The sequence below is a fragment of the Triticum dicoccoides genome, chromosome 5A, assembly GCF_002162155.2.
Source record: "Triticum dicoccoides isolate Atlit2015 ecotype Zavitan chromosome 5A, WEW_v2.0, whole genome shotgun sequence".
NCBI lineage: Eukaryota > Viridiplantae > Streptophyta > Magnoliopsida > Poales > Poaceae > Triticum > Triticum dicoccoides.
In genome coordinates, this window is record NC_041388.1 from 459,871,281 (window position 1) to 459,884,031 (window position 12,751).

The following is a 12,751-nucleotide window of genomic DNA, read 5'->3' on the forward strand; positions in this document are numbered from 1 at the left end:
GTACTTCGTTTGTGTTCAACGACCAGACAAAGGCGTCACAGAACCCCACCTTGATCAAATAAGCTTTCATCTTATATTCGCAATATCCAGATTGCAATCTTAGTTTCTTGCTTGTTCTTCGTTTGCTCGCAGGAAACAGACCCTCGTGGTCAGGTTGATCGTGCTCCGGCGTGGTCAATAACCTCTCGGAGTTGGTTTAGCGATTGCTAAGGCGCGACGTCCTCGCACGTTCGTAGTCGGATCGTCAAAGTCGACTTCCACCAAGGCGAAATCCACCATCTCATCGAAAGACGGGACACCTTTGCCTCTATCAAGTGGTATCAGATTTCCAGGTTGCTCGGTGAGATTTTACAGTTTTTCGTAGTTTAGATCGAGTCTGTTCTTCATACCTACAGTCCACGAAAAAGCCACAAAAAAAATTAGGGTTAGTTCATCATATCCGAACCAATCTGAGCCTTTGCATAATCTTTTTAGGGTTTTGCTTTGTTGAATTTGCGGTTGCATCGTCGTGTCTAGTTGCTGGTCTTAGAGTCTAGTCTTTTAGAGTTTCGAGTTCTGGTCATAAGTTGTCACGCCGCCGCCGCACCATCATCATCGCCCCTGCCATCTACCACCACCGCTTATCCGCCACCGCTCCCAATCCGTATCCATATACCACCACCAATCCGTGTCCATATACCACCACCGATCCATATCCATATACTACCACCGCTACCACCACGGCTGCGTTTTCGAGATCCATCTAGTTTCCGATTCGTGTTTCCTTGCCGGAGTAGGTTTCGGAAAAAAAAATCAAAAACGCATTTTTCGAAAAAAATTCTGGCTATCCTAATTTTAGGTGTTTCTGAGTGTTTTGAGACAGGTGCCATTATAGGAAGTTTTTTTTGACCCGTTTCCAGTTTTTGGGTCCGGGCAGTCGAAAAAAAAAATTGGTCGAAAAAAAAATTTCGTGCCCATCCTGTCAGTTTGACCTAGGAAGAGTTTTGAGACACTCGCCATTATAGTGATTTTTCGCAAAAAAAAGCAGCGCAAAAAAAAAAGAGCGCAAAAAAAAAGAGCGAAAAAAAAATTCAGAGTGTGCTTTTCCCTTGTTTACGTGTCGCGCCGTGATTTTGTTGGTGTTCTAGGCTCGCGTCTCTAGCACAGTCTAGCCTAGGACCAGCACAGTACCGTCGTTGAGCGTTTATTCAACTTTGCATCTCTGAATTGATTATTGCTGACCCTTTTTGCTACCACACTATAAGCCTTCCCAGCTCCACATACATCTACGTCATGTGTTTGACTCTCCCTGGTAATCGCTCTATCCAAGCTTTGAGAGTTTTTGACTACAACGGTTGCCGATCACCGCCTGCTGCTGGGTAAGAACTGGTAAGAATTTGAGATTTGCATGACGGATTTGTGATACACCACCACCACTTCTTAGTAGTCTGTAGGATCATATTCTTGTGTGTTTCTATTGCTGCTAACCATGCCAGGATCACAAGCCGACGAGATTGACTGGGAGAACTTATCGAACAAGGAGCTTCATGATAAGTTTCAGCAAATGATGACTGAACAGGTGCAAGATGTGCTGAACAATTTTGAAGAGGCCATGGAGAAGATTACTGGTGATGAGGACATGACTACCTTGGATATGACCAAAAATATTGCATATATGCATATTTGTCAGGTGATTTCTAGTGCAAACTATTCAATAATCTATTTATGTTATCCAGAACAAAAATACTTCACACACTTTTGTGTTTTGTCTAATTGCAGGTGTATGGGACATTTGTACAATCCACATATGAAGATAAGGAAGAAAGAGATGTTTATTTGCTGTCCAAAAAGTTCTCTCACGTCACTTTTGGCCCAAGAGAAGATAGAGTCCAAGTCTCTCACGTTCTGGATTCAGATTCGGACTGCACAGACATACCTGACTCAAAACGCACACACGTTTTTCATACGGACTCCGAATTGGGTGATTCTTTTTTTGTTGGAAACTAGATTTCGTGCACTTTCCAACCCAATTGGAATCACCTTCAAATTCGTCCGGAGCGTTGAGTTGTGGACGAAACAATCTGATGCTGCAGCAGAATCCGAGTCAAACTACAAGTCCAAAGGTGTTACATCACCTCCACTTGGGCCCATTGGCCTTGTACGACCTAGATTTAGTTTTAGGCTGCCTTGGGACGTCCTCCCACCTCCTTGGCCGCCACCCCTTGCTCCTATATAAGTAGATCCATCTAGTAGCTTTTCCTTGGGATTTGTTTAGTTAAAAGTTAGCCATTGCAACTTCGTGTACTTCGTTTGTGTCCAACGACCAGACCAAGACCGTTTCCGGATCCCCACCATTATCAATACCTCATATATATTTGCAATATTCAGATTGCTTTATCATATTCTTGCTCGTTCTTCGATTGCTTGGAGGAATAGACCTTCGTGGTCAGGCTGACCGTGCTTCTGGCATCGTCAGTAACCTCAGGAGATTGGTTTAGCGATTGCCAAGGCGCAACGTCGTGCACGTTTGTAGTCGGATCGTCAAAGTCGTCTCCACCAAATCGATAGTTATCATCTCATCGAAAGATCGGGACCCTCGCCTCTATCAAGTGGTATCAGTTTTCAGGTTGCTCGGTGAGAATTTCCAGTTTTCCTAGATTAGATTTATTTTCTTACCTATTGTCCAAGAAAAAGCCACACACAAAAAAAGTTAGATTTGTTCATCCTTTATCCAAGCCAGTCTGAGCCTTTGCAATTTTCTATTCATTGCTTGCATAGTTGTATTATCGGTTGCATCGTCGTGTCAGTTGCTGGTCTTAGCGTCTAGTTCCTTTAGAGTTTCGAGTTCTGTTCACATTAGTCACGCCGCCGCTGCATCATTATCCATTCCGCTGTCCACCATCCCATCTATTAATTTCCACCATGTGCTACGCACTGTTCATTGTCATAATCATAGTTGAGGTCATTCACATCTTCGCCTGATCCAATCTGCATCTTATCTAGTTTGTCTTGGAAAGAAAAAAAAAGATAGAGAAAAAAAAAGAGAAAAAAAGAAAGAAAAAAAGAAAAAGAGAGAGAAGAAAAAGAAAAAAAAGGGTGAGAAAAAAAAGAGAGAAGAAAAAAAAATTGAATCTATCTAGAATCAATCGCGTACCTGAATTCGGATTGGAATCTGTTTTGCGCACTGTTCAGTAAAACAGGTGTATCTTCCTCATACGAAATCCGTTTTGACTCCGTGAGTACTCAAATTGAAGCTAGCAACGAGCCGCATCTAAATAGTGGCAGAAGCTAGTTCAATATTTGACACCTCAAAATCGGCTTCTAAATAGGTCTTTTTGCCCTCCGAAGTTCGTGAACACAGCTTGTTCCAATTTTTCAGGCCAGTTTTAGAATTCTTTGACTCCTGATATCAACTCGGAATTGAGTGATTCTTTTTGCATTGGAAAGCTTGAGTTAGTAGCATTATTTGAAAGAATTTATCAGAAAATTGTCTCAAACTTTTCAAGAGGAAAGTTGGAGAGAGAGTTGTTGTATATCCTGCTTGGCAGTTGTTTTTCATCATTATTTTCACTGTCGTTGTGATCTTCACTTATATCTTGCTGTCAAGAGCTACTTAGTATCCTTCATTGATGCTAGTTGTGCTACGACGTGACATCATTAGTGTTCTAGGCTCGCGTCTCTAGTCCGGTTTAGCCTAGGACCAGCACAGTACCGTCGTTGAGCGTTTATTCAACATTGCATCTTTGAATTGATTATTGCTAATCTTTTGCTACCATATATAGCCAACCCAGCTCCACATATTTCTACACCGTGTATACGTACACTCCCCTGGCAATCGCTTTACTCAATATTCGGAGTTACTTGACACCGCTGGTTGCCGATCACCGCCTGCTGCATGGTAAGAACTTGTAAGACATTGATATTTGCTTTACTGTGAGCGTTTTACCACCACATCCTAGTAGTTATAGGAACATTATTTTTGGGTTTTGTTTCTTGTTCTACTAATCATGACAGGATCCAGAGTCAATTCATGGGCTTTGTCGATCGCGGGAAATGTGCCACCACCTTTGCAAATACCACAACCGTCACGAGAGGTGCACAAACATCCAAATGCACATGATCAGGTTAATGTATCTATACCACCATTTAATGGCCGTTTTAAACCTGCTTTATATATTGAATGGGAGTTCGACGTAAAAAATATATTTGCTTCCCATAATTTCAATGAACATAAAAAGGTTAAGGTTGCGGTTGGTTCTTTCACTGGTTATGCTTTGGTTTGGTGGAGTGAATATTGTCGGTTACATCCTGATTATATACCTACTACTTGGGATGATTTGAAACTTGCCATGCGACATACTTTCGTCCCTGCTTATTATACTCGTGACATGATTAAGAAGTTGCAACACTTAAAACAAGGTAGTGAAACTGTAACAAAATATTATGATGATTTACAAACTACCTTGTTGCATTCCTCTTTAGAAGAAAGTGAAGATGATTTTATGGATAGATTTTGGGGAGGATTAAACCGTGATATTCAAGAGATACTAATTCATGAAGAGTGTTATCCTATGGACCATTTGTTTCATCTTGCTTGCAAAGCTGAACAGGAAATAAAACGACGTGTTGGCCACGAGGAGAACAAGTGCACGGTGCACATTCCAAGAGTTGATATGATTGTTCCTTCAACTACTAGGCATACTATGACAACCACATCCGTTGTTGTCAGGACTACATCACCTCCACCATGTGACACATCGCCCCCGAGAGTGGCTACATCATCTGAATTGATCATAAGAGGTAATGACAAAGGTACTGATCTTCCATCTCTACATGAGAATGATGAATGCCTTGTCAATTTGAATGCACCATCTGATGAGCTACCCACTACTTTGATCACACCACCTATTTTAGAGGACTACGTTGATAATTTGACTTTGCCATGTGATCAAACAACTGAAATACCAACAATTTTGAGTGCACACATTGAATTAACTATTGATGCAAAAGAACCAATGTTTAATCATTTTGATATGACCTCTAATCTTGGTGATGATTCTGTGTTGAATGACTTATTGCATGTTTGCTTATTTAAGCATGTTGTAGCATGTAAATTTGATGCAAGTAAGGTTTATTCACCAATGTTGGGATGGTTTAATGATGAACATTATCAATCTTTTGAAATGAATAAGAGCTTCACTTATATGTGCAAACTGAGTTGCAATATTTTCATGCCTTCTACTTCTTGTGCTAATTTTTTGGCTTTAGATTTTATGAACTATGCAAGTTACTCATCTATTCATGTGTCATATATGCAAAAATCAAGGGAAGTAAAAATGGATGACATATACATATACAACATGTACACCTTGTCTCTTTTGTTAGCCACATTTCAGATTAAGCAACGCTGAGGACGGCTTTATTTTCAAGAAGGGGAGGATGATGAGGACATGACTACCTTGAATATGACCAAAAATATTGCATATATGCATATTTGTCAGGTGATTTCTAGTGCAAACTATTCAATAATCTATTTATGTTATCCAGAACAAAAATACTTCACACACTTTTGTGTTTTGTCTAATTGCAGGTGTATGGGACATTTGTACAATCCACATATGAAGATAAGGAAGAAAGAGATGTTTATTTGCTGTCCAAAAAGTTCTCTCACGTCACTTTTGGCCCAAGAGAAGATAGAGTCCAAGTCTCTCACGTTCTGGATTCAGATTCGGACTGCACAGACATACCTGACTCAAAACGCACACACGTTTTTCATACGGACTCCGAATTGGGTGATTCTTTTTTTTGTTGGAAACTAGATTTCGTGCACTTTCCAACCCAATTGGAATCACCTTCAAATTCGTCCGGATCGTTGAGTTGTGGACAAAACAATCTGATGCTGCAGCAGAATCCGAGTCAAACTACAAGTCCAAAGGTGTTACATCACCTCCACTTGGGCCCATTGGCCTTGTACGACCTAGATTTAGTTTTAGGCTGCCTTGGGACGTCCTCCCACCTCCTTGGCCGCCACCCCTTGCTCCTATATAAGTAGATCCATCTAGTAGCTTTTCCTTGGGATTTGTTTAGTTAAAAGTTAGCCATTGCAACTTCGTGTACTTCGTTTGTGTCCAACGACCAAACCAAGACCGCTTATGGATCCCCACCATTATCAATACCTCATATATATTTGCAATATTCAGATTGCTTTATCATATTCTTGCTCGTTCTTCGATTGCTTGCAGGAATAGACCTTCGTGGTCAGGCTGACCGTGCTTCTGGCATCGTCAGTAACCTCAGGAGATTGGTTTAGCGATTGCCAAGGCGCAACGTCGTGCACGTTTGTAGTCGGATCGTCAAAGTCGTCTCCACCAAATCGATAGTTATCATCTCATCGAAAGATCGGGACCCTCGCCTCTATCAACTGGCCTTGAGAAGACGTTCGAAACAAAGCTCGATAATAGATTTAATGAACTGCTTGCGCGTCTTCCACCACCGGCTGCACCTGTCGCACCTCTGCAACAACAACAACTACGCCCCCTTCCGAATCAGTATGGACGAGCACAGCGTGTTCCTATTGAGCCAGGACAAAATTCTGGTGCCGTTGCTACTGCTGTTGGTGCTTCTTTGGCTCCTGCTACTGCTGCTGCTGGTACCCAGGAGGATGATGATTATGTGGGAGATTATGAGGATGAGGTTGATCAAAATCCGAACTACGTGCAGCCACCAGCACCACCACCACTAGGTTAACCTCAGGTATATATTCGTAATGGTAGGCCTGCACCACCACCTCAGGTACGAGATGATGTCCATATTCCTAAACTGAAATTGAATATTCCACCATTTGAGGGTAGATATGTTCCTGATATATATCTTACTTGGGAGTTAGAAACTGAACAACGATTTACATGTTTACAATATCCTGAGGAGAGACGAGTTGCTGCTGCTGTTTGTGCTTTCACTAGTTGTGCATGTGTATGGTGGTCTGAGCATTGTAGATTATATCCTATTCCAACTACTTGGGCTGCTTTGAAAACTGCTATGCGTACGCGTTGGGTTCCACCATATTATCAACGTGAATTGCTTCAAAAATTGCAGCGTTTAAGACAAGGAAAAAATTCTGTAGAAGAATATTATCAGGAATTACAAACTGGCATGATTAGATGTGGTATTGTTGAGGAGAATGAAGCTATGCTTGCACGTTTTCTGGGTGGATTAAATAGAGAGATTCAGACCATTCTAGACTATAAGGAGTATACTAATATCACTCGTTTATTCCATCTTGCTTGTAAAGCTGAACGTGAAGTGCAGGATCGACAAGCATTGGGGTGAACTAACTTTTCTGCAGGCCGACCTTCATCATGGACACCGCGTGCATCTTCTACTTCAACTGCACCAGCACCTCAATTAGGTGCCTCCTCCAGTCGTGATACAAGAAAACAGGCACAACCACCATTATCTGCCAAGAGCGCACCTGCCGGGCCTGCACAGAGTTCTTCTTCTTCCAGGGCATCAACAGGGCACACAAGTGATATTATTTGTCGTCGTTGTAAGGGAGGAGGTCATTATGCGACAGAATGCAAATCCCCGCGTGTGATGATTGCTACCGCGGATGGTGGATATGAGTCCGCTAGTGACTATGATGAGGAGACATTGGCTCTTATTACACGTGAAGAACATGGTGGAGATGATTCTGATCATGAGACGCAATACATGGCTCCTGAAGACGCTGACAGGTATGAATGTTTAGTTGCTCAACGTGTTTTGAGTGTGCAGGTCACACAAGCTGAGCAAAATCAGAGGCACAATTTGTTCCATACCAAGGGAGTTGTGAAGGAACGTTCTGTGCGCTTCATAATAGACGGAGGGAGCTGCAACAACTTGGCTAGCATGGAGATGGTGGAGAAGCTTTCTCTCACCACAAGACCACATCCACATCCTTACTACATCCAATGGTTCAACAACAGCGGCAAGGTTAAGGTAACACGTACTGTTCGTGTGCATTTTAGTATCTCTACATATGCTGATTATGTTGATTGTGATGTGGTACCTATGCAAGCATGTTCCTTATTACTTGGTAGACCATGGCAATTTGATAAAAATTCTGTATACCATGGTAGAAACAATCACTATACTCTTGTTCATAAGGATAAAAATATTACTTTGCTTCCTATGACTCCTGATTCCATTTTGAAAGATGATATTAATAGAGCTAATAAAGCAAAACAGGAGACGAATAAGAGTGAAAATCAGATTGTGGCAAAAGAATTTGAGCAACAAATGAAGTCTAATAATAAATCATCTAGTGTTGCTTCTGAAATTAAATTGAAAAGTGCATGTTTATTTGCCACCAAATCTGATATTGATGAGCTAGATTTCAGCAAATCTGTTTGCTATGCTTTTGTGTGCAAAGAGGCATTATTTTCATTCGAGGACGTGCCTTCCTCTTTGCCTCCTGCTGTCACTAACATTTTGCAGGAGTTCGCTGACGTCTTTCCACAAGACGTGCCACCGGGATTACCGCCTATTCAAGGGATTGAGCATCAGATTGACTTAATTCCCGGTGCTTCACTGCCAAACCGTGCACCATACCAGCTAGCTTCGTTCGTCTTTTGTTGTTGCAGGAGGCGCATGGAGGAGGATTAATGGGACACTTTGGCGTGAAGAAGACGGAGGACGTACTTGCTACACATTTCTTTTGGCCAAAGATGAGACGGGATGTTGAGCGTTTTATTGCTCGATGCACTACATGTCAAAAAGCTAAGTCACGACTCAATCCTCATGGTTTATATATGCCTTTGCCTGTACCTAGTGTTCCTTGGGAGGATATATCTATGGACTTTGTTTTAGGTTTACCTCGAACAAAGAAGGGGAGGGATAGCATATTTGTTGTCGTGGATAGATTCTCGAAAATGGCACACTTTATACCATGTCATAAAAGCGATGATGCTGTTAATGTTGCTGATTTGTTCTTTCGTGAAATTATTCGCTTGCATGGTGTGCCAAATACTATTGTTTCAGATCGTGATAATAAATTTCTTAGCCACTTTTGGAGATGTTTATGGGCTAAGTTGGGGACTAAACTGCTTTTTAGTACTACTTGTCACCCCCAAACTGATGGACAAACTGAAGTAGTCAATAGAACGTTGTCTACTATGCTTAGGGCTGTTTTGAAGAATAATAAGAAAATGTGGGAGGAATGCTTGCCTCATATTGAATTTGCTTATAATCGTTCATTGCATTCTACTACTAAGATGTGCCCTATTGAAGTTGTGTATGGTTTCCTACCTCGTGCACCTATTGATTTGTTGCCTCTTCCATCTTCGGAGAAGGTTAATTTTGATGCTAAACAACGTGCTGAATTGATTTTAAAAATGCATGAGTTAACTAAGGAAAACATTGAGCGCATGAATGCTAAATATAAACTTGCTGGAGATAAGGGTAAAAAACATGTTGTGTTTGCACCTGGAGATCTTGTTTGGTTACATTTGCGTAAGGATAGATTTCCTGATTTGCGCAAATCAAAGTTAATGCCACGTGCTGATGGTCCCTTTAAGGTGTTAGAGAAAATAAATGATAATGCATATAAACTTGAGCTGCCTGCAGATTTTGGGGTTAGTCCCACTTTTAACATTGCAGATTTGAAGCCTTATTTGGGTGAGGAAGATGAACTTCCGTCGAGGACGACTTCATTTCAAGAAGGGGAGGATGATGAGGACATCAATACAATTGTTACACCCACAGCCCCTGCTGCTATACATACTGGACCAATTACTAGAGCTCGTCCACGCCAACTAAATTACCAGGTACTTTCGTTTCTTGGTAATGATTCTAATGTTCATGAGAATATGATGCTGCCTAAATTGGATACATTTGTTTTGCTTACAAATGAAGGGCCTAGCTTGGAGAAGGATGAACATTGGAGCAAGAACAAGAATGGAGTTACAAGTGATGATTTCAGGACTTTGAAGCCACCATAATGGGTGCATGAAGCCTTGGACGAAATATACAAGATGCCACTTCATAAATTTCGTCCCGAGGCTATTTTAGGTGCTGCGTCACCTTATTATTGGGCCAGGCCCATGTAATTTCGAAATACATAAGTATAGGCTATTTTTAGAGTCCGTATGTGTGGGGAAACAAGAGATAGGGTTGATTTCGGACCCCTCCACCAAGGGCCACGAAACTCCCCCCTCTTCCTCCATATATACAGCCCTTAGGGCATCGTTTAGACTTTGGGTTTTGTTTAGATTAAAAGTTCGCCATAGCTGCAACTTCGCGTACTTCGTTTGTGTTCAACGACCAGACAAAGGCGTCACAGAACCCCACCTTGATCAATAAAGCTTTCATCTTATATTCGCAATATCCAGATTGCAATCTTAGTTTCTTGCTTGTTCTTCGTTTGCTCGCAGGAAACAGACCCTCGTGGTCAGGTTGATCGTGCTCCGGCGTGGTCAATAACCTCTCGGAGTTGGTTTAGCGATTGCTAAGGCGCGACGTCCTCGCACGTTCGTAGTCAGATCGTCAAAGTCGACTTCCACCAAAGCGAAATCCACCATCTCATCGAAAGACGGGACACCTTTGCCTCTATCAAAAGCTGAACGTGAAGTGCAGGATCGACAAGCATTGGGGCGAACTAACTTTTCTGCAGGCCGACCTTCATCATGGACACCACGTACATCTTCTACTTCAACTGCACCAGCACCTCCATTAGGTGCCACCTCCAGCCGTGATACAAGAAAACAGGCACAACCACCATTATCTGCCAAGAGCGCACCTGCGGGGCCTGCACAACGTTCTTCTTCTTCCATGGCATCAACAGGGCACACAAGTGATATTATTTGTCGTCGTTGTAAGGGAGGAGGTCATTATGCGAGAGAATGCAAATCTCCGCGTGTGATGATTGCTACCGCGGATGGTGGATATGAGTCCGCTAGTGACTATGATGAGGAGACTTTGGCTCTTATTACACGTGAAGAACATGGTGGAGATGATTCTGATCATGAGACGCAATACATGGCTCCTGAAGACGCTGACAGGTATGAATGTTTAGTTGCTCAACGTGTTTTGAGTGTGCAGGTCACACAAGCGGAGCAAAATCAGAGGCACAATTTGTTCCATACCAAGGGAGTTGTGAAGGAACGTTCTGTGCGCGTCATAATAGACGGAGGGAGCTGCAACAACTTGGCTAGCATGGAGATGGTGGAGAAGCTTTCTCTCACCACAAGACCACATCCACATCCTTACTACATCCAATGGTTCAACAACAGCGGCAAGGTTAAGGTAACACGTACTGTTCGTGTGCATTTTAGTATCTCTACATATGCTGATTATGTTGATTGTGATGTGGTACCTATGCAAGCATGTTCCTTATTACTTGGTAGACCATGGCAATTTGATAAAAATTCTGTACACCATGGTAGAAACAATCACTATACTCTTGCTCATAAGGATAAAAATATTACTTTGCTTCCTATGACTCCTGATTCCATTTTGAAAGATGATATTAATAGAGCTAATAAAGCAAAACAGGAGAAGAATAAAAGTGAAAATCAGATTGTGGCAATAGAATTTGAGCAACAAATGAAGCCTAATAATAAACCATCTAGTGTTGCTTCTGAAATTAAATTGAAAAGTGCATGTTTATTTGCCACCAAATCTGATATTGATGAGCTAGATTTCAGCAAATCTGTTTGCTATGCTTTTGTGTGCAAAGAGGCATTATTTTCATTCGAGGATGTGCCTTCCTCTTTGCCTCCTGCTGTCACTAACATTTTGCAGGAGTTCGCTGACGTCTTTCCACAAGACGTGCCACCGGGATTACCGCCTATTCGAGGGATTGAGCATCAGATTGACTTAATTCCCGGTGCTTCACTGCCAAACCGTGCACCATACAGTACCAACCCAAAGGAGACGAAGGAGATTATGCGTCAAGTACAAGAGCTTCTCGACAAAGGTTATATACGCGAATCCCTGAGTCCTTGTGCTGTTCCTATTATTCTAGTGCCGAAAAAGGATGGTACATCACGTATGTGTGTTGATTGTAGAGGCATTAATAATATTACTATTCGTTATCGTCATCCTATTCCTAGGCTAGATGATATGCTTGATGAATTGAGTGGCTCTACAATATTCTCCAAAGTTGATTTGCGTAGTGGATACCATCAAATTCGTATGAAATTGGGAGATGAATGGAAAACAGCATTTAAAACTAAGTTTGGATTATATGAGTGGTTAGTCATGCCTTTTGGGTTAACTAATGCACCTAGTACTTTCATGAGATTAATGAACGAAGTTTTACGTGCTTTCATTGGACGATTTGTGGTAGTTTACTTTGATGACATATTGATTTATAGCAGATCTTTGGAAGAACATTTGGAACATTTACGTGCTGTTTTTATTGCTTTACGTGATGCACGTTTGTTTGGTAACCTTGGGAAGTGCACCTTTTGCACCGACCGAGTATCTTTTCTTGGCTATGTTGTTACTCCACAGGGAATTGAAGTTGATAAAGCCAAGATTGAAGCTATTGAGAGTTGGCCGCAGCCCAAAACGGTCACACACGTGAGGAGTTTTCTTGGCCTCGCTGGATTCTATAGGCGTTTTGTGAGAGATTTCAGCACCATTGCTGCACCTCTCAATGAGCTTACAAAGAAAGATGTGCCTTTTCTTTGGGGTACCGCACAGGAAGAAGCTTTCTCGGTATTGAAAGATAAGTTGACACATGCTCCTTTACTCCAACTTCCTGATTTTAATAAGACTTTTGAGCTTGAAT